Raw genomic sequence first — 21,388 nt, forward strand, 5'->3', positions numbered from 1 at the left:
CTCATTCAATGCTCATAGTTTTGCTAGGACCAGAGGAAGCTGGGGTTTTTTTTTCTCCAGGAGGAAGAAGTAAATAGAACACCAGCACACATTCTGTAAACGAATGGAACTTTATTGGTAAGGTGTGTGTTTTTAAAAACAAAGACTTACCTGGCAGCATCTATTTTGAGGTTATGAGCAAATTCAGCAATATCCAACATGCTATATTCCCAGACAGCTGTTGATACTCTGGCCTCTAACGTGTGAGCTTGTTAAGGAATGTTTGGTTTGACAGAACGTATTGTAAGGATTTATTTGGTGTTACATTTCCTTTGTGAGGTCATTGAGAATCTGTAGTCCAGGATGAAGACCAGTCTCATGCTAAAGGAAGTAAAAGGTGATTTATTGGTTGAGCATTAAATGGGCATTTCACCCACCAAGGCAATCATATATACTAGGTATCCATCTTCTATTAACTTACCTGCAAGGCCACTGGGGAGAAGGATATATATTCAGACTATTTCTAGACTGCCAGCATTTAAAAAGCAGCAAGGAGCAGGATGAAAAAACAAGTAAGGCACATTTCAACGAGAAGAATGAAGTATTTTGGCAGTGGTGATAGAAAAGGGGTATAAGAGTGTGCTTAGGAAGAATGAAAACACACACACAAATATACACACCAATCGTTTTCTAAAGCTTACCAGCAGTCCTGACTGTACAAAAGTTTCATATCTCATCAACATCACTCCACATTGATGAGTGTAATGAAGAATTGATCAGCATCCATTCTTCTGCCATGCTGATTCTTTTACTTAATGTCTTCTGCCATTCATGTTCAGCAAACATTGTCAACAATTCTCTCTAGACAATTTGAAAAGACTTCACCACAGATATGTTATACAAGTAGCCTTAAGTCCCAGAATTGGCATGATAATGCAAGATATAAACTAAACAATAAATATAATCTAGAACATGGGTGGGCAGCTGTTTGGGCACTTGATGCCCATTGTCTTTCCATTCCCATCTTGCAGGACACATTTTCCTATAGTAATCCCAAGTACTTTGACTTTTACCACTACAATCCCTCTCACAATGGCAACAGGTAATGATTTTACATAATTTCCTCTTACAATTTTGAGGTAGACTGCAGAGGAATACAGAAGTATTTTGAAGTTGCTTGAAGTTCTGATTGGCTTGTAAAGTAGGATAATTTTACATATTTGGAAATTTTCTTTATGGGCATTCAGGGTCAAATACAGATTTCAGCCTCTTTTTTTAACTGAACTAATTGCTGTGAAGTATTTTTCATGGCCTATAATGGATGGAATCACAGTTCTACACAAATAATCAGCACTCTGCATTTGTAGGTTTGACTTTCACAAATTTGATTAAAATGTTGTCATTAGGAAACTATATTTATTTTATTATTTATTTTATTTAAAATACTTATATTCTGCCCTTCTCACCCCGAAGGGGACTCAGAGCAGAGCACAACATATACATGGCAAACATTCAATGCCTGGATACAATACATAAACATTAAAAACCATTTATCTAAATATAAAAATACATCATTTAAAATAGCACAATTTAAAACCGTCATAGCCATCCGCATCAAATCCAATTGGCCCTGTCATCTTTCCCATTGTCTCTTCATTGCCCTGTCCCGAAAGCTCGGTCCCACACTCAAGTTTTTACCATCCTTCTAAAGGACAGGAGGGGGCTGACCTGATCTCACAAGGAAGGGAGTTCCATAGCCGGGGAGCAATCACCAAGAAGGCCCTGTCTCTCGTCCCCACCAATCGTGCCTGTGACAATGGCGAGACAGAAAGCAGGGCCTCCCCGGAGGATCTTAATCTTTGTGACTATAGGTCCTCCAATGTAACTTTATGGTTAACCTCCCCATAAAATCATGCTGGAGGACTGAAAAAATTCCTAGAGAAGATGCCTTTCTAAACATCTTTAGGTCCTCCAGTGAGATTCTTCTAAAAGACCTAGAGATCCCTAAAAAGATATTCTTTCAGGTAAAAATAACAGCAATTTTCTAGTCATGGATTTTACTTCCACAGGATGCCTGTACCCCTAATCCCATGAATGTGGAGGACTGGCTATAATGATAACATTCATAACTGTTTCACAGCAGCCTTCCACAAATGGATCTCCCTTTGCCCCCATTTGGTCCTGAAAGTTTACTGTAACTGTAAAGCTGCAAAGAATTATGACATATTTGCAAAATAATGGCATTTACGAACAAGATGGTGTATACTGTGAACACTTTATTTCTAGAAAGAGCAGTGCCTATTTTAATAGAGCCAAGTTTGTTTATGAGAAACCCATAGAATATTATTTCCACCAATAAATAAACTATAGTGCTTATTTTGGCAGCTGCTGTTCATTTAATAGAACACAGATGTGTGAATGTAGCTGTGTTTACTTTAGTGCAGGGATCATTTTAATTTATACTCACCAAGAGCCTGTGTCTCTCTGCAGTGATCTTAGAGACTTTAAGGTAGGTCACAGTTGTTGGCTTTACACCCAGCCAAGCCATGGAAGCTTTTTTGTTTTGTTTTGATGCAACAAGGTTGGTTAAAGAATAATATGGATTTGGAGAGTTGTTGTAATTAATCCCCTATCCATATTTTTCAACCTCTTGTCTGCAATCTGAAGATCCAAAAACAAAAACACAAGTTCCTTGTATGCACAAAACTTCATTTTCAGTGCCAGAAATTGCACAACTCAGATGCAGATGACCAAATTTCTTTGGGGGGAGGGGAGTGAACTGGGGAGAGAAAGAAATGCGAGAGAGTCTGTTTCAGTTACTTAGAGCTGTTTCTTTCCCCCCTCAAGATAATCTGCAGGTTCTAATCTGTTGGTCAGGTTTAATTTCTGTCATCACACTTGATTTAAAGACATGCGGCTGTTTCTTGTAGGAGGATCAGTCTTTAGCATATGAAAGTGCACCTCGGGGCTTTTTAAAACATGTGCACAGACAATTAACTGGGAATTTTTTCTTTGCAAACTCATCTACATTAGTGATCGTTATGCAAAACTAGTATCTGTGCACTATTTCAGTTCATAGAGAGAGCAACACAGAACTTCCCTTGAATTGTACCCATTGGACCTCAGGCTATTCCTGACAGATAACTGTATGGCATCCAGCCCATGGAACACCTGCTGCTATATACGTTTATAAATATTTCAGAAACAAGCATTTGGTGGAAAACATTTTCTTTCTAAGTTTCAAGTGTGGGCTTTTCAGCTCTCCCACCCTGCCTTTTTTGTGGATCTCTGCCAGTACGCTATCATAGAAAGACGATTTAAACCTCCACAGTGATTACTTTCTGTAGTGTAATAACTTTCAATGCATTTTACTATATATTTTGCCTACATAAATATTCACTCATGTGTATAATCTGATTTTATCAGACAGGTGTTGAAAACTACGCTGTAAAGCCGGTGAGGTTTTGTTTACCAAGAAAAGCCAAAGGTTCAAGTATGTTTTGGTGTAACATAAAACCCCTGACAATTTTTTTGTTACCAAGTAGTTTATAAATCTATATCAACAAATAGACATTTTCATATAGGTGAAGAAAATACCGGTTGTAATTTATCATGCTTTCACGACAGTAAGTTAAATGTAATGGATTTAATTCATTACCGGGCTAATAAAAATGAGATTAGAAGTGCTACAGCCACTTCTGTGGTAGCAGTTTTTGTAACATCTCGGTTTGTTAGGACTAGTAGCAACAGACACTTTAATAGTTTAGGCAAGAAAGGGAAGCTTGCAGACACATAGACAAACACAAAAAAACTGGATTCAAAATAATCAAGATGCTGTGATTGTCAGTTCACAACTTTATAGGTTTGGAGATATATTAGGTCGTTCTCTTCTGAAGTTTCTGGTTTGAAAGTGTTATTTCCTATTAAATTATGATATTCTTACTTTGAAAGTAGCTGTTATACTCCAGAAACTTCATTTTTATGGCTGCCATGAACTATGTTGAATTAGTTGAGACTCAGTGAGATATTTATTGAAAATCTATAGCAAGATGTGCTGCAGGATGTCCCGCAAAAACAAAGTTTTTGCAGTTTAATAATAATAATAATAATAAACTTTATTTATACCCTGCCACCATCTCCCCAAAGGGGACTCAGAGCGGCTTACATGGAGCCAAGCCGGAACAAGAATTACAATATAACAATACAAATTGCAATAAAATAAACAACATAACATTAAAATATAAAACATCAAAGCATATAAAACAATATACACAAAACATAGGAACTAAGCATAATGACAGAAAGACAAAGGGCGGGCCGCATGTATATAAAATGATTTTAAAATTCTGGGTGAGATAAGGGGGCAGAACTAATTGTAAGGGAGAACTCAGAGAGAGATAGGAAAATAAGCCAACCTTCGTATTGGGGGGGGGGGGGACTCCTGGGACAAGAACATTGGAGGAGCACTAGCATAAAATTATGTGGCTTAAGACTCTTTTTAAAAGTTTCCAAGGTAGGGGCTTTCCTATCTCCGGGCAGTGAATTCCAGAGTCGAGGGCCACACAGGAGAAGGCTGTCTCCCTTGTACCCACAAGGCAAGTCTGATAGACTGGCAAGGGCGAAAGGAGGGCCTCGCCCGAAGATCGAAGGGTACGGGCTGGTTCATGGAGAGAGATGCGGTCACGAAGGTAGGCGGGTCCCAAACTGTTTAGGGTTTTATAGGTAAGAACCTGTACCTTGAATTGGGACCGGAAGATGAATGGCAGCCAATGGAGCTCCTTAAACAGGGGGGTTGACCTCTCCCTGTAAGTTGCCCCAGTTATTAATCTGGCTGCCAACTGTTGGACAAGTTGTAATTTCTGGGCTGTCTTCAGGGGTAGCCCCAGGTAGAGAGCATTGCAATAGTCCAGTCTAGAGGTAACTAAGGCATGGACCACCATGGTCAAGTCAGACTTCACGAGGTATGGTTGCAGTTGGCACACAAGTTTTAATTGTGCGAAGGTTCTCCTGGCCACCGCCGACACCTGCGCATCAAGCGACAGCGCTGAGTCCAGGAGAACCGTCCAGCACAGGTTGCCACCCAATACCCTGATCAGACGGGCAACTGACCTGGAGGACCTCTGTCTTGTCAGGATTGATCCTCAGCTTGTTCCTCCTCATACAGATCGTCACAGCGGCCAGGCACTGGTCCAGTATCCTCGGGGCTTCCTTGGAAATGAGTAGTGGAGTTGGGTGTCATCTCCGTAGAGATGACACCGTACTCCAAAGCTCCAGATGACCTCTCCCAGCGGTTTCATGTAGATGTTAAAAAGCATGGGAGACAGAATGGATCCTTGCGGGACTCCACAGGTCAATGGCCAGGGGTCCGAGCAGGAGTCCCCCAGCTTCACCAACTGGGAATGACTCTCCAGGAAGGACCAGAGCTACAGAAGAACCGTGCCCGCGAGACCCATCCCAGCGAGCCTCCCCAGAAGGATAGCATGGTCGATGGTATCGAAACCCGCTGAAATGTCCAAGAGAACCAGCAGGGTCACACTCCCCCTATCCAGTTCCCTGCGGAGGTCATCCACCAAGGTTACCAAAGCCGTCTTGGTACTGTGCAAGGCAGCCACCTACTCCAGAACCTTGCCCAGAAAAGGGAGGGTGGAAATTGGTCTATAGTTGTCACATATAGTCAGGTCAAGGAAGGACTTCTTCAGCAGGGGTTTTACCACCGCCTGCTTAAGACAGGATGGAAATTTCCCCTAGCCCAGCAAAGCATTTATTATCACAAAAAAAACATTCCAACAACCCCCCTCTGGCCAGTTTAACTAACCAGGAAGGGCAAGGATCCAGAGTGCAAGTGGTCACCCTCACAGCCCCAAAAATCCCCTCCACGTCATCAGGATGAACAAGGTGGAAAGAATCCCATGAGGTCGAACAGACAGGTTCCTCGGTTACCTCATCTGGCATTGCATTTAAACTGGAGTCCAGCTCGAGACGTATCTGAGCAACTTTGCCTGCAAAATGGTGCACGAAATCACTGCACCACTGCCCAGAACAACTCTAACGGTCTATTTGCTGCAGACACTATGCCAGCAATCGAGAATGTTTTCCTGGCTGCTCACAAAGCCGCAGAATAACCCTTAATAGCGGCTTTAGCCTGTGCTTGGTCAGAACCACCCTGAATTTCCTCCAGATGCCCTCTAGACCCCTCCTCCAGCGCTTCATCACAGCCAGCTCCTCGGTGAACCAGGGAGTCGGTGTGGTTCTGCGCAACGAGAGGGGACGTTTGGGAGCGATCGTGTCAATCGCCCTAGACATCTCGCTTCAATTGCCCTAGACATTTAATTTTTTTTCCATATTTCTTTCACATTTATAACCCAGGAACAGAGTAATTCAAGCCAATGCAAAGATTACAGCACAAGTTATTGGGAAAGGTAACTAGAGCAGCCACTTCAACTCACAGAAATCCCAGCCAGCTTTCCGGCTGTTAGGAATTGTGGGAGTTAATGTCCAAAAAACCTGGAGGGCCAAAGTTTGCCCATGTCTGAGCTAGAGCTATCTCAGACTACAACAACATGCTCTGTGTGGGGTTGCCTTTGAAGACTGTTCAGAAGTTTCAAGTAGTCCAACGGGTGGCAGGCAGATTGTTCAACAGAGCGGCATACAGGGAGCATGCAACCCCCGTTACATCAGTAGCACTGTCTCCCAATCAGCTACTGGCTTTGTCCTATAACATGGTTCTGGTCCAGCTTACCTGTTCAAATATATCTCCTTTTATGAACCAGCTTGAGCGCTAAGATCTGCCAGGGAGATCCTGCTCTCGGTCCCACTGGCAGTGCAAGCGCAATTGGTTGGGATAAGAGACAGGGCCTTCTCAGTGATGGCCCCTCAATTGTGGAACTCCCTTTCTAGCAAGGTTAGATTGGCCTCCTCCCTCCTGGTATTCAGGAAACAAGTTAAAACCTGCCTGATCACACAGGCAAAGGTGAGTGACGGAAATCAGTTTTTAACATCTGATCATGACACAGTTAGAAATGAAGCAGCCAAATTATGATTAAGGCATTGATGCAATGCTTTATTTGTGTTGGGGATTTATTAATAAGTTTAAAGGGTTTTAATATGTATTTATATGTTTATTAATTTCAGTGATTTTATATTGTTTTATTTGTTTATGTATAATGAAGCACTGAATTTTTGCCTAGATGTATCATGTTCGCTGCTCTAAGTTCCCCACGGGGTGAGAAGAGCAGGATAAAAATGAAGAGAATAAATAAATACATACTGTCATCAACTGCCATGCTTTCATCTCTAAACAACTAAAGCAAGCACTTTTGACACTCACACCTGACGTGAGAAATCAGTTTTTTGGAGCACATCTTGACATTTTTGCAACTTATTTGTGCAGCAAAAGTAATAGGGTATTTCTCTTATTTTGGGAGTTGAAAGAAATGTGACATAAGAGTGTTAAGTCTTGAAGAAGAGAAATTATGGTAACATTTTGTCTTGGGAAAATGAATAAAGAGTAGTTTTTGGCTAAGTACATATTCTTCAACATTTTATCAGAGATGAAAACGGGAACATAGGTGGCCAAACAACATTAAAATGTAGTTAAAGTGTTAAAAGTTATTAATGAGCAAAAACAAAAATACTAGGAAATAATACAGCAGACTGCTTTTGCCAGAGCCCACTGGGAAGGCAAAATTTCTACTCTCTTTTTTCCTTCTTGCTGACTTAATTAACTCAGGATTACTTTCATACTCTGAAGGTAGCCTGCTACAATAAAAGTAAGCCAAGGAAAAAGGAAGAAAATAGAAAGGAGGGGAGAGAAAACACGGATTTTTTAAAAGTAGCAGAAATGTAACCATCCTTTCTTTCTTTCAGATGCTCAAAACCACAGTAACCATGCAATTTAAGCTTGGTGAAGAAACATACTCTCCAACTATCCTGATTTGACATGGACTATCCCAATTTGTTCCCATTCCTCTCACATTTATGCTACTTCTAAACATTTCCAGTGTCAAGTTGTTTAACGTCCTAGGAAGTCAGAATTCAGTGCTGCAAAACAACAACCTGATCTAATAGGATTTGTGAGGGCTGACATCCTTTGGAACTAGTGCTCAGAAAACCGTAGAATGTTCAAAATACAATCTTTTTCCATCAAATTATTTTTTTTCTTAGTGCTTAAACCATCATGATAGTCACTACAAGTCAGTACATTTTCTCCAGGCTTTCACTGACACAGCTCATCCTATTGTTTGGGTCTCATACTTTTCTTAAGGAGTACAGAAAATTGGGTCAGAACTCTGTGCTGATGAATCACCATTTCTTTTTTTCCTGCCTAGATTTATCAAATAGTTTTTACCTTGCAAGAAATCAGGGCATTTCCTTGCATTTTTCTTCCACACTGATTTAAATCCACCTTATTCTGCATTTCATAATGCTTCCCAGGAAACATAGGACTTATGTTTGAAACCTAATGCTGAGTAGAATCCCACAAGCTTGCCCAGCTGCAAATCTTGGGCTCCCAGTAGATTTTAGTTCTTTTGCCAGACTCCTCTAAGGGCGTTGGTTTCTGACCGTAGTGAATGGAAAAGACAGTTGCTTCCTTCGGCAATGCGTTAACAATTAAGATTTGGAAATGTCCTGATTTCCTTTATTATATCTGTGTCAAGAAGTAAAGTGAATCATAGTTGGCCATATATCCAGTTCTATATATCTGGTTCTATAAGACTTGGTTGAAACTCAGTATGGTCTCGTTCTAGGTTGTTGGTTTTTTTAATCTCTGAATGCTGAGTGAAATTTCTACATATATTTGCTAAATAAAAATGCAGCAAAGCAAAAAATGGCAATTGTAGTGGTATGTAATGATGCCTTTAAGTAGAATTGTCCATTGTATGCAAATATTATATATTTCAGGAAATAAACCCATTTAGAATAAATGACAACTTCTGTTTAATTACTGTACACAATTTTAGTTGTAGTATTGCCTTACATATTCTGAACCTTACAATGAAAAGAAATAAAGTGTTGCAGACTTTAATTTCTTTCACAGTCTGGTAATAGCCCGTTATACAGAAATAATTCATAGCAGGAAGAATTTCTGAAATATTTACTTGTGAAATTTCTACATCAAATCATGCTAATACTACTTAAGCTTTTGCTAAACATGGCTCACAATATAGCACACAATTCATGGGAGTAAAACTACTTGATTGAAATCAGACATATACTGTCATCCCATTGCTGACCAACCACGCAATTAAAGAGACCAGATATAAAGCTTGGGTTGAATAAGAGCCACTTTATTTAACCATGACCTATTTAACTTTTAACTTCTGAGAGATGCAAAAGGGAGAAGCTACCTAATGTGGTAGCAGCTGATGCAGGTGGTCTTCCCTAGATCTCCTCCACAGCTTCACCTGGATGAAACATCTGAGCCTTAAGGAGAACCCGAAGTTGGAGTTGCTTAATGACCACCCACTACTGAAAGATAAGTCTCACAATTTTTTCCCGTAAACTCACATGACTTCTCTGAGTTCTCTGCCCCCAGGCAGTCCCAAAGGAAGCCATTTTCCATGTCCTGTTGGTCCCATAACTTAAAGTGGCAGATGCAGAGCCCTCCACTTCATCAAATGCATGGTAGAGATATTCAACAAAACTCTACTTCTCCCCCCACTACATGCCAAGTGACTACACCTAACTTTGACACCTCCTCTAATCGTCAATGTCCTCAATCTACAGTATTGTTATCGATATGTGTGTTCATGTATTTCGAACTTATAGTGACCCTAAAACAGGCCTATCACAGAGTTTTCTTGGAAACATTTGTCCAAGGAGGATTTCCTTGGCCTTCCTCTAAGTTGAGAGTGTGACTCATCCAGGGTTCCCCAGTAAATTTCCAAGACTAATTGGAGATTTGAATCCTGCTCTAACAGTATCCCAGTACAATACTCAAACCACTCCATAAATCTACAGTGTAGGGTAGGCAAAAAGAAAAACTGTGAAAAAGAAATAAAAGTCCTACCTGGTCCCTGCAATAGAAGGAGAAGGATGGATCAAAGAAGTCTATCAAAGAGAATGGGGCAGCACGATATTTATAATTCATCTAGCTCTTCCTCCACATGCTCTCCATCATGGCGGTCTGCACAGTGATGTATTATCCCTGGCCTCTTTCCCATTGGAGACGAGCAAAGTTACCTCTCTCCCTGCTGCAAGACTACATGGTTCAGAAGATTGGGGAAGTATCTTTGAGACTTCAGTTAGTAATAACATTCTTGCATGTAGCACACTTGTTATAGCACAACTTGTCACTCCTCCCTGCATTGCTGTGTGGTGCAGGAGCAGAGCCTGGGAAAATATCTTTGAGACTTAAGTTTGTTATAGCAAACGTACAACAGAGTTTTAATTCAGCCCACACGATTTTCACCTATTTGCCAGTTCTCAGGAAATACTGGAAGGCATAAAAAGATTGCTGTGTATACTGCCAAATGTAATGAAGAATACTCTTATACACATGAAATTCTGAAGTGGCTTTTCTGTGTTGCATAATACAGGTAGGGAAAGTGAGAGCTCTGATCTGATAAAGGCAAACTGAATAAAAATTTTTGTAATGGCAGCATGCATTTTTCAATATACTTTGAATTTAAAAATGTGAGGAGCAAGTATTTCCAATTTCATATTCATTTCTATTTCTATAATTCAAAGTGCAGTGACAAGGGAAAGTTGTGAATTTGTTTTGTTTTTTTAAAAAAATAATGGTTATACTTGTTTGAGTCTGCATATTCATGTGAAGGCCTTAGAAAGACAGAATCATGCAACTTTTCATAACTTATTACAGGTTTTGAACCTTTATTTGTTGCCCTTAGTGTTTCATTTACATTTTCCTTTCTTTCTTTTTTTACATTTTCAATGCAGTTGCATCACATTAACCTTTATTACAGTTTAATGCAAAAAAAAAATAAAGTAGGGAATGGAGGGTATGGAAATGCAAGTTCACAATGGGAATGAAAAGAAATGGAGTCTATGAAGATCAATGAGTCTATGAAGATCACTATAAGTTTTATCTGCAACAGCAGATAAAAAAGGCTGGTGACCTACATCCCCAACTCCCCAATTTAAATTACTTAGAATTAATTGTATAAGAAATCCAGTGTCTGCTGTATTTAGAGTGTTAGCCCAAGTCATAGTCCACTAGGAACTATAACTTGAGTTATATAAATTGTTATAGTCCCCGGTTGGCTATTGCACTCCCTTGATTGTGGTCAGTCAGTCTCTGTTGTAGCCTATCAAGCATTGGATGAACTTTTTGAGTGCTCAGAGGATAAGGAAGAGGATGATGGGCTGCAACCTGCAATCTCTGAGGAATCTGTGGAGGATAGCAGGAGCCTGGAGGGAGATGTTTTGGAATCTTCAGGCCATTCCCAGGTGACGGGAATATCAGTTCCCATGAGAATAGGCTCGAGTGGTCTTCAGAGGAGAATGTGGGAGACAAAAGATTTCCCAGGTCAAGTCACCTTGAAATTAGGAGGCAGAATGTAACTCATTTTTCTCAGAGGCTTAGAGATAAGGAGGGGGAAAGCAAGTGTGTGCAAAGTTATGTCATGGGAGAGATTGAGGCCTTTTAAATGGTTTCTGGGCTTTCAGGCCTTTAATGAGAACTTTGTAATAAGCGGAAACAGCTCCTGGTTTCTAGTCCTAAGTTCCTGTATTTCAAGACCGGTTGTTTTCCGGTTCCGGTATGGTGGTTAGCAGCAAGAATCAGAGCTGCGCCGATTAAAATCTAAATCTGAGGGAATCCAGGGCAAGCCCCCCTCCCTCGACCACCCAAACTCGAGGAGAGAAACACCAGAAGACCTCGGCTCCTGTCAGGGGCCTGAGCAGCCTGGGGGAATCCCAAGGAACACAGAAAAAGGATCCGGCAAGGCAGAGGAAGGAAGACAAGGGAGTGCCGCCATTACAACGCGGCCGGCTCCCCTCCCCTCCCCTCAACAAGGATAAGACCCTAAAACCTGGAATAAGACCCTAAACTCTAAAGCCTCACCGGTGAGTGTTGGGGCTCTAGCCAACCCCCTTGCACTGTGAAGAGGCGGTCTGCCCGGCCGGTGCAGCTGCCGAGGCCGCCGCCAACGTTGCTGACGCCGCCATCACCACCATTACAGCTGATCCGCTCCTCCCTCGGAGTGTGGGGAAGGGAAGGGACAGGCCGCTGCCTTTTAGCTTGTCATCGCAGTCCGGGCCGCGGCGGGTGTCATCCCCCCTCCCCCCCCCCCCCCGCTGAGCCGCTCCACCTCGGAGCGTGGGGAAGAGACAAGCCGCTGCCTGCCAGCTTGTACGGGCCCGCTGGGTCTGCTGCCTGCCAGCTGGGTACGGGCCCGCGCTTCAATCTGCGGCGGAGGCTTCGGCGGAGGCCTTGGGAGCGGCCGGACCGGGTGCTGCCTCCACGCGTCCATCCTCAGCGGAGGCCTCTACAGCGGCCTGTCCAGGTGCTGCCTCCGTGCTCCATTCTCTGCGGGGGCCTCGGGAGGGGCCTGGCCGGGTGCTTCCCCCATGCTTCCCCCGTGCTCCATCCTCAGCGGGGACCCCGGGGGCATCCAGACCGGGTGCTGCCTCCGCACTTCCATCTTCGGCAGAGGCCTCGGGAGCAGCCTGGCTGGGCTTCCCTGCGTGCTTTGTGCTGCGATTCCTCCGCCTTCCATGCGGCATTAACCCCGCACTTCATTCTGGACGGAGGTTCTAGGGCGACCTGGCTGGGTTCCCCCCGCACGCCCACTGCTGCCTGGGCAAACCTCGTTGAGAGAACTCAACCATCACCGGGCGGCAGAAGAGAGAAATCCTGGTAACTGTTCTGTGTGAGCTGTGAAATGTGTAGGACTGTGTAACAAGGTCAATTAACAACATAGTGTGGACGTTGGGCTCAAAAATAGGACTTAACATCACATCACGGACATTTTGAGCCAAAACGAGAACCCGGAAGTTCTGTCCGTCCATGACTCAGTGATTTTTAACTTTCAGTGCAATCTTCAGAGTCCTATGCCAAAGAACTGGACATTCATTCATTCCACACCGCTCCCTGTGGCCAAGATAAAAAGTGTAAATAACTATTTCCATACATTGGACAATTTGCAATCCTGTGCTGCTAATTAGCAAAAACTGCACTTATTGTCTTCATTACACCATCTGTCATCTGTTCTACTTTGTGTCATCTCCACACAAGACGGTCAAGAAGGACCGGGGGTCTGGCCTTGGGTGCCGGCTTGGTTGCTCCACGGGCCTAAGGAGCTGGGTTCCTGGTGCAAACTGTCTGTCTTGTTGAATGGTTTGAAAGTGAACTTAGTCATAGAAGACAATAACTTTTTGCATTATTTTGCACTTTAGAACTATCTCAGCACGAAATCACTTTTATCGAAGCATTTTAGACCCCTGCCAGAATCCACCCCAGTATTAAATGGTCCATAATTCCAGGTCAAGGGGCTACAACTATTGCACTTTATGCTCTAAACTCTGGGTTCCCACACCTGCACTTTGGAATTAACCATATATACTGTTAACATCAGCATATTATTTTATGTCAATGTTTACTTTACTCCTGCTGCTATTGATATCCCTCCAACCTCTAGCACAAGTGCACTTTATAACAACCTTAGCACAAGTGCACTTTACAGCGTCTGCCATACTGGAAGGAATAGCCAGCACTAAGGGGCGGGAATACTGGGACCCAGTGACAAATAACCATAACTACAAGCATGTGTCTAGTACTGAGATAGCAACTACTGGAAATGGAGGGAGCGTCCCCGGGGAAGGTGGGGCTGCGGGTGGGGGGGCCCCCATAGAGGTGGTGACTGGCAGAGGGAGATACGGGAAAGGGAGAGTAAAACATTCATTTTGGCCCAAAATTCATAACAACAATTTGGCAACCCCTAAAAATGTTAGAAATCAAAGACCAAAGCAAATCCGGCCCAAAATTTTCAATAGGACATTGGCAACTCCAAAAATCAATGCTACGATTCAGCCCGAAATTAACAATAATGGATTGGCAACTCCAAAATCTTCTCCTGACAAAATACAACTGAGGTGCCAGGATGGTGGCCCCTCCAGGCTAAAGGTGCTGCTCAATGCCAGGTCGGTAAACGGAAAAACTTCCATTATTCAAGATCTAATCCAAGAAGAACAGGCCGACCTGGCTTGTATAACGGAAACCTGGTTGGACGAGGGGGGAGGGGTTAATCTCTCCCAACTCTGTCCACCAGATTACTCTGTTCAGCACCAACCAAGGCTTGGAGGGCGGGGAGGCGGAGTCGCAGTGGTCTATAAGGATTTTATCCCTCTGATCAGGTGTCCCATCCCACAATCATCTTCCTTTGAATGTGCCGGCTTCAGGATAGGTGACCGGGACAGGATAGGGATTCTGTTAATGTGTCGCCCACCCCGCTGCACTACAGTCTCCCTACCTGAGCTAGCGGGAGTGGTCTCGGACATGGCGTTGAGCTTCCAACAGCTCCTGGTCTTGGGAGATTTCAACGTCCATGCCGAGGCCCCTCTTTCTGGTGCGGCTCAGGACTTCATGGCCGCCATGGCAACCATGGACCTGTCCCAACTAATATCTGGTCCCACCCATAGTGCCGGGCACACTTTAGATTTGGTTTTTGTCCAGGGATGGGATGAGGGTGACGGGATGGAGGAGCCGACCATCGCCCCATTGCCATGGACCGATCACCACCTGATCAGATTTAGACTAACTGGGCCTCCTAACCTCTGCAGGGGTGGTGGACCCATTAGAATGGTCCGCCCCAGGAGACTTATGGATCCAAATGGACTCCTGACGGGTCTTGGGGATCTTTCCACCTCCTTGGCTAGTGATACTGTCGATGCTCTGGTCTCTCGTTGGAATAATGAGTTGACCAGGGCAATTGACACTATCGCTCCGGAACGCCCCCTCTCGAGTAACCGAGCTAAACCAGCCTCTTGGTTCACCGAGGAGCTGGCAGCGATGAAGCGAAAGAAGAGGAGGTTAGAGTGCGTGTGGCGCCAGAATCCCACCAATCCAGCCCAAACACACCTGAATGCCTTTTTAAGGTCCTACGGTGTGGCAATAGCAACAGCTCAGAAAACATTCATCACAGCCAATATTGCATCAGCGAAGAATCGTCTGGCTGAGCTTTTCCGAGTTGTCAGGGGCCTGTTAAATCCGCCAAAAAGCGAGTCCTCGGACAACTCGGTGGCTCGCTGTGAAGCATTTGCTCGATCCTTCGCGGATAAAATTGAGCGGATTCGGTCGGGTTTTGACGTCATGTTAACGGCAGTCTCTGGGGATGTAACGAGAGCATCTGCTTGTCCTGTTTTATTGGATTCTTTTCAATTGGTTCAGCTTAAGGATGTGGACAGGACCCTTGGAGAGGTGCGACCCACCACATGCATCCTACACCCCTGCCCATCCTGGCTGATCAAGGAAGCCAGAGGGGGTTTGGCGGAGTGGGTGAAGGTGATGGTTAATGCCTCCTTACAGGAAGGAAAATTTCCAGCGAGCTTAAAACAAGCTATTATAAAACCGCTGTTGAAGAAACCATCACTGGATCCCACTCAATTTGACAACTATTGGCCAGTTTCCAATCTTCCCTACTTGGGCAAAGTCATGGAACGTGTGGTGGCAACACAACTCCAGGGGTTTCTGGTAGACACTGATTATCTGGATCCGGCACAGTCTGGCTTTAGGCCGGGACATGGAACTGAGACAGCCTTGGTCGCCTTGGTAGATGATCTTCGCAGGGAACTGGACAGGGGGAGTGTGTCCCTGTTAGTTCTGCTGGACCTCTCAGCGGCTTTCGATACCATTGATCACGGTATCCTTCTGGGTCGCCTCATGGACATGGGGCTCGGGGGCACTGCTTTGCAGTGGCTCCAATCCTTCCTTGAGGGACGGACCCAGAAGGTGTTACTGGGTGACACCTGTTCAACCCCACAACCGTTGTTGTGTGGAGTCCCACAGGGTTCAATTCTGTCCCCGATGTTATTTAACATCTACATGAAGCCGTTGGGAGAGATCATTCGGAGTTTCGGAATGAGATGTTATCTCTACGCAGATGATGTCCAAATCTGTCACTCCTTTCCACCTGTCACCAAGGAGGCTGTCCAGACCTTGAACTGGTGTTTAGCTGCTGTATCGGACTGGATGAGAGCTAACAAATTGAAATTGAATCCAGACAAGACAGAGGTCCTACTGGTCAGTTGTAAGGCCGAACAGGGTATAGGGTTACAGCCTGTGTTAGACGGGGTTACACTCCCCCTGAAGACGCAGATTCGCAGCTTGGGAGTGATCCTGGACTCATCGCTGAGCCTGGAACCCCAGGTCTCAGCGGTGGCCAGGAGAGCTTTCGCACAATTAAAACTTGTGCGCCAGCTGCGCCCGTACCTTGGGAAGTCAGATCTGGCCACGGTGGTCCACGCTCTTGTCACATCCCGGTTGGATTACTGCAACGCACTCTACGTGGGGTTGCCTTTGAAGACTGCTCGGAAACTACAACTAGTCCAGCGAGAAGCAGCCAGATTGCTCACCGGAGCGACGTACAGGGAGCACACCACCCCCTTGTTACATCAGCTCCACTGGCTGCCAATCCAATTCCGAGCACAATTCAAAGTGCTGGTTTTAACTTACAAAACCCTATACGGTTCCGGCCCAGGGTATTTGTCCGAACAGATCTCCCTCTACATCCCATCTCAAAATTTAAGATCGTCCGGGGAGGCCCTGCTCTCGACTCCGCCACTATCACAAGTGAGGTTGGCGGGGACGAGGAGCAGGGCCTTCTCAGTAGTGGCCCCTCACCTGTGGAACTCACTCCCCGGGGAGATTAAATCAGCGACCTCCCTTCTGACGTTCAGGAAAAAACTGAAGACCTGGATATGGGGCCAAGCTTTTGGACATGCTGGCAGCTAAAGGAAGATCTGACGACAAACATGGACGAATGGAATGGAATGGATATACGGAACTCTGAACACTGAGCATGAGATTGTTTTGCTATTTTATTATGTACTAATGTTTTTAACTTGTTAACTGTCTAAATTGTTGTAGGTATTGTTTGTTTATTGATTCAGGCATCGAATTGTGTCGTTGTTTGTAAGCCGCCCTGAGTCCCCCCTCGGGGGTGAGAAGGGCGGGGTATAAGTAATTGAAATAAATAAATAAATAAAATAATAAATTCTTGGTTTGATTCCTGATTATGACTTCATGTTCTTGGAGGTTTTGCCTTTTGGGGGTTTCTGTTTTCATTTTATGGATATAATTTTTGAACAATACCCTGCCTAAGTATTCTTTTGCTTTGTGTTAACTCAGGTGTCTGTGGATTGTTTTTTGATGCCTTAGTTCAAAAGCTGATGAACTCTTGATCTTGTTGGGCATTACTTTTTGTACTTTTGCTGATTATTTTTTGCCTTGCTTTTTTTCCTTTTGTATTTATTCATTAATAAATTTTTATTTATTTGATTATCTGAACATTGTGTGGTGTTGGGTGAAAAGGTGTTCCAGGGCTACAGTGCAACAGTCTATCGCAAGTAATCTCAAATCATTATTAGGTATAAGAATAATACGAGAAGTGAAAGAAAACTAAGATGTAATTCATCATTTAATAGATCTGAACTCAATGACACTTTTGCACTATTGCATGACATATATAGGTTTATAATAAAGTCTATATTGATAAAAAAATATTTCGCCTGTTACTCCCACTAAGAATCAGGATTTCACTAGCTGCTATAAGACCGGGAATGATTCTTTGTCAGTTCAGCTATTCTTCCTATTTGGGGATCATCGCCTTTCTGTTTGGTGTGGAGACTAAAAGTAAAGCTAGTCATTTATGTCAAGGTGACCATGAAAGAAGGCATAAAATCAAAGTAGATAATCTCCTTGAGAAAAGATGGGTCAAAGAAAAATGTTACCATCCCTTTTGGATTGATTCAGTGTACAGAGTGGTCAAAGACTTTGGGTGAGATACCAAGATCTGATGAAGCAATATGATCTTTGTTGCGAGCATGGATTGACTCTGCTGAAACCATTTACTTAATGTGAGGCATGAATGAAGCAGAGTAATACAAGTATAAACTATGAATTATGCTAAATGTAGCTGCTGCATGTGGTGGTCCTGAAATGAATAATGAGTTGACCATTATTCATCTGCTGACCTTGCAGCGATGCAATTGTACTGATGTGCTGATACATCTTTCTACAAATTGCTTCCATATTACTGTACATTGAACATGTGCTTGGGTACATCTCAAGAGAAAGTGTGTGCATGTGTTACTGTAATTACAGGTAGAGAGAGAAATTGCACTTTATGCTTTAGGTTCCATTTGGAGACTATGGCTGAAGGTAACTCAAGATAAAAGCGCATGATGGCTCATGAGGCCCTTTACAACTCTGTGATTGTTTCTAAATATCCAGTAGTTTCTACCTGTGCTTTTTCCCTCATGGGAAGTAATCCCCCCTCCCCCCCCCCCACACACACACACACTCACACACACTCACACACTTGCCCAGGTATAACTGCTTTAAAAGGAATGACTTTGTTTTACAAACTACTACACTTCATTTCCTGTACAATTTTCATTTTGTGCTTTAACAAATAAAATATTTGTTAATTGAGATTCAAACAAGAGGGATTTCAGCAGTAAATATAAGCACTTTGAAGTAAATGCTTGAAATAAAAATGAGAAGTCTTTAATTAAAAAACTGGCTCAGATGTGAAAAATTCTATACTTATAGTAAGTGCTTAACAATCTTTTGTATTATCAAAACAAAGTTGAATTAATTTGAGATACATAATTTCAATATGTGAGTCACATTTTAGTTATCTTGTCTAAGGATAAAAGCAAAGTTTTTAGAGGACTACAATGTCTTTTTAAAATGCTAGCATTACTCAGTAAGACCACTTGAAATAGAATTCCTTTATTTCCCTATATTATTTTTCTTATTAATACACAGTTTTCTATCACCAGAATCAGTAAAGCACAGTTGGTGCTGCTTGAAAAACAATAAATACATTCATTTTTAAACACATCTGAAGTGAATATCTTTTAAAAGCTTCTTGACTAGCATAAAGAAAATAATAACACCTGCCCAGGTGAAAAGAAAACAATCAATTGCAGTAGAAATTTCCCATTTTGTCAGAGAGAGAGGAGGAGGAGGAAAAAGATGAAGTTCCAAAACGGAGATTTGATATAATAGCCCAATAGCTTGGGAAGGCACCATGCCCCTTTCAGAAAGTTCCCACACTCAGACAGATGTCAATGGTGGTGCCACTGAACCGTTACGCAAAGACCCCAAACACTTTGTAAGCTAGAAAACTGTAGGCACAATAGTAAAGTTCAGTGCTAGAAAGAGATAGTGTGGTGAATACACAATACCAAGCTTTGTCTGCTCAGGATTCTGTTGCAAGAGAAGGCTACTTAATCTGCACTGTTTGCCCTGGGGATTCTAACTGTTTTAATGTGCTCTTTTTGAGAGCCTGTGAACTGCAGAATACAAGCTGGTAACAACTTTCTTTGGAGCTGCTTTGGTAAAACCTAAAGCCTCCGATACAAAATGTGGTCCCAATGGTGCTAATAAGCACAAAGGCAGCCTTTAGCTATTTTTGAAGCTACCCTGGTTGAGATTTCATATCATTCCTTGGAGAAGCAACTAAGGCATCGGCTTGTTTTATGAGCATCCAGTTAATGTCAGAGAGTAGAATGCAGCCTCTTCATTCATGCTTTGAATAGCAAGGTTTGATGCATCTTTAATAATCTGTGGGATTTGCGGTTTTCCTTCTTTTTAAGTATACATAAGTGGGTTGGGTTTCTTTAAAATGTGCTGAAATTGAAATAGTTTGAAAAAGAACAATCTATATAAATAAAAATGTAATGTTCATTTGTGGGATTCACATAACTCAAAAACCACTGGACCAACTGACACCAAATTCAGACACCATACAACTATCAGGCCAACGAGTGACCATCACTCATAAAAACACTGAAAAACATAGTGGAAGGGACATTACATACATTATTACAACACATGCACAAAACCATGCATATTTATTTATTTATTTATTTACTGCATTTGTTGACCGCCGTTCTCAGCCCTAGGGCGACTCACGGAGGTGTACAACATATAAAAAAGTTTACAATAAGACAATATCACAACACAATATCAACATAACTATCAATAATACAATTACACTAAATCATCCGCGCCGTCTCATCATAGAATCATAAGCCAATCTCATTATCCATATTCCGTTCCAATCATCATTGCCAATTGTTATAGCACTTAGTCAAACGCCTTCTCAAATAACCATGTCTTCAGGCTCTTGCGGAATGTCATAAGGGAGGGCGCCTGTCTGATGTCTACAGGGAGGGTGTTCCACAGCCGGGGGGCCACCACCGAGAAGGCCCTATCCCTCGTCCCTGCCAGGCGTGCCTGTGAGGCAGGCGGGATCGAGAGAAGGGCCTCCCCAGGCGATCTACGCAAACACGCATATATACACATATACACAAACCGGGCCACAGGAACACGTGGCAGGGGACGGCTAGTTTTTAATAAAATGCATTGAATCAGTTACTATATTTTTCAAAAGCTGATAAATTCTGGCTTTATCAATACCATTGGAATTATATTGGTATAAAATATCTTACAGTAAAGACAAGAGAAACATACAGTTTTTATCTTACATACTTTTGTTTCTAGTAACAGTCATATTTTCATTTAATCTGCACCACCTGCTAAAATATTTTCCCTAAGATACCTTTAAACTGTAAATAACTGAAAAATCAATCAAGAAAACACTATAAAACCACTCACAGATATAATAAAGAATGAAAACAAAATGACCTTGATACCACGATACCATGTGGTAAGGAACCAATCTGTGGCCAATGTTCACCCATAAAATGACACATTATGAATGTTAAGTATAAAGTATGATTTGAAACATGAAAAAGCAGAGTGTATTGCAAAAATGGTTGGGTTATTTGTTTTTATTTCCTATCTACCAATCCACTTATCTACTTCCTATTTATTTATCATGTTAGAGGCAAATTGAGAATACAGTTATAATGTATTTTAAAAAACTTGGCATTATACTAAAGTTCTTTTGACCAGAAGCTGGCCACTTGGAGTGCCTCCGGTGTGGCTGTAAGGAGGTTCTGCATTGTGCATGTGGCAGGACTCAGACTGCATTGTACTAAGAGGTCTGTGGTTTGCTCTTCTCCATACTCATATGCCGTGGACTCAGCTTTGTAGCTCCATTTCTTAAGATTGGCTCTGCATTTCATGGTCTGTTCTATGCCTTCCAAGTCACCCAGTCTTCTGTGTGCCCAGGAGGGAGCTTCACATCCGGTATCAGTCACTGACTGAGTTCTGGGTTTTAACCTGCCCCTTTTGGACTCTTGCTTGTTGAGG

The 21,388-nt window shown here is 42.8% G+C and overlaps 1 protein-coding gene across 2 annotated transcripts in view; it reads left to right on the forward strand.

Moving 5' to 3' along the window:
• The window catches only part of ROBO1 (roundabout guidance receptor 1), a 777,293-nt gene that overhangs the window by 375,789 nt on the left and 380,116 nt on the right, over positions 1-21,388 (forward strand). The window lies entirely within an intron of this gene.

This window comes from Anolis sagrei, chromosome 3, assembly GCF_037176765.1.
Source record: "Anolis sagrei isolate rAnoSag1 chromosome 3, rAnoSag1.mat, whole genome shotgun sequence".
NCBI lineage: Eukaryota > Metazoa > Chordata > Lepidosauria > Squamata > Dactyloidae > Anolis > Anolis sagrei.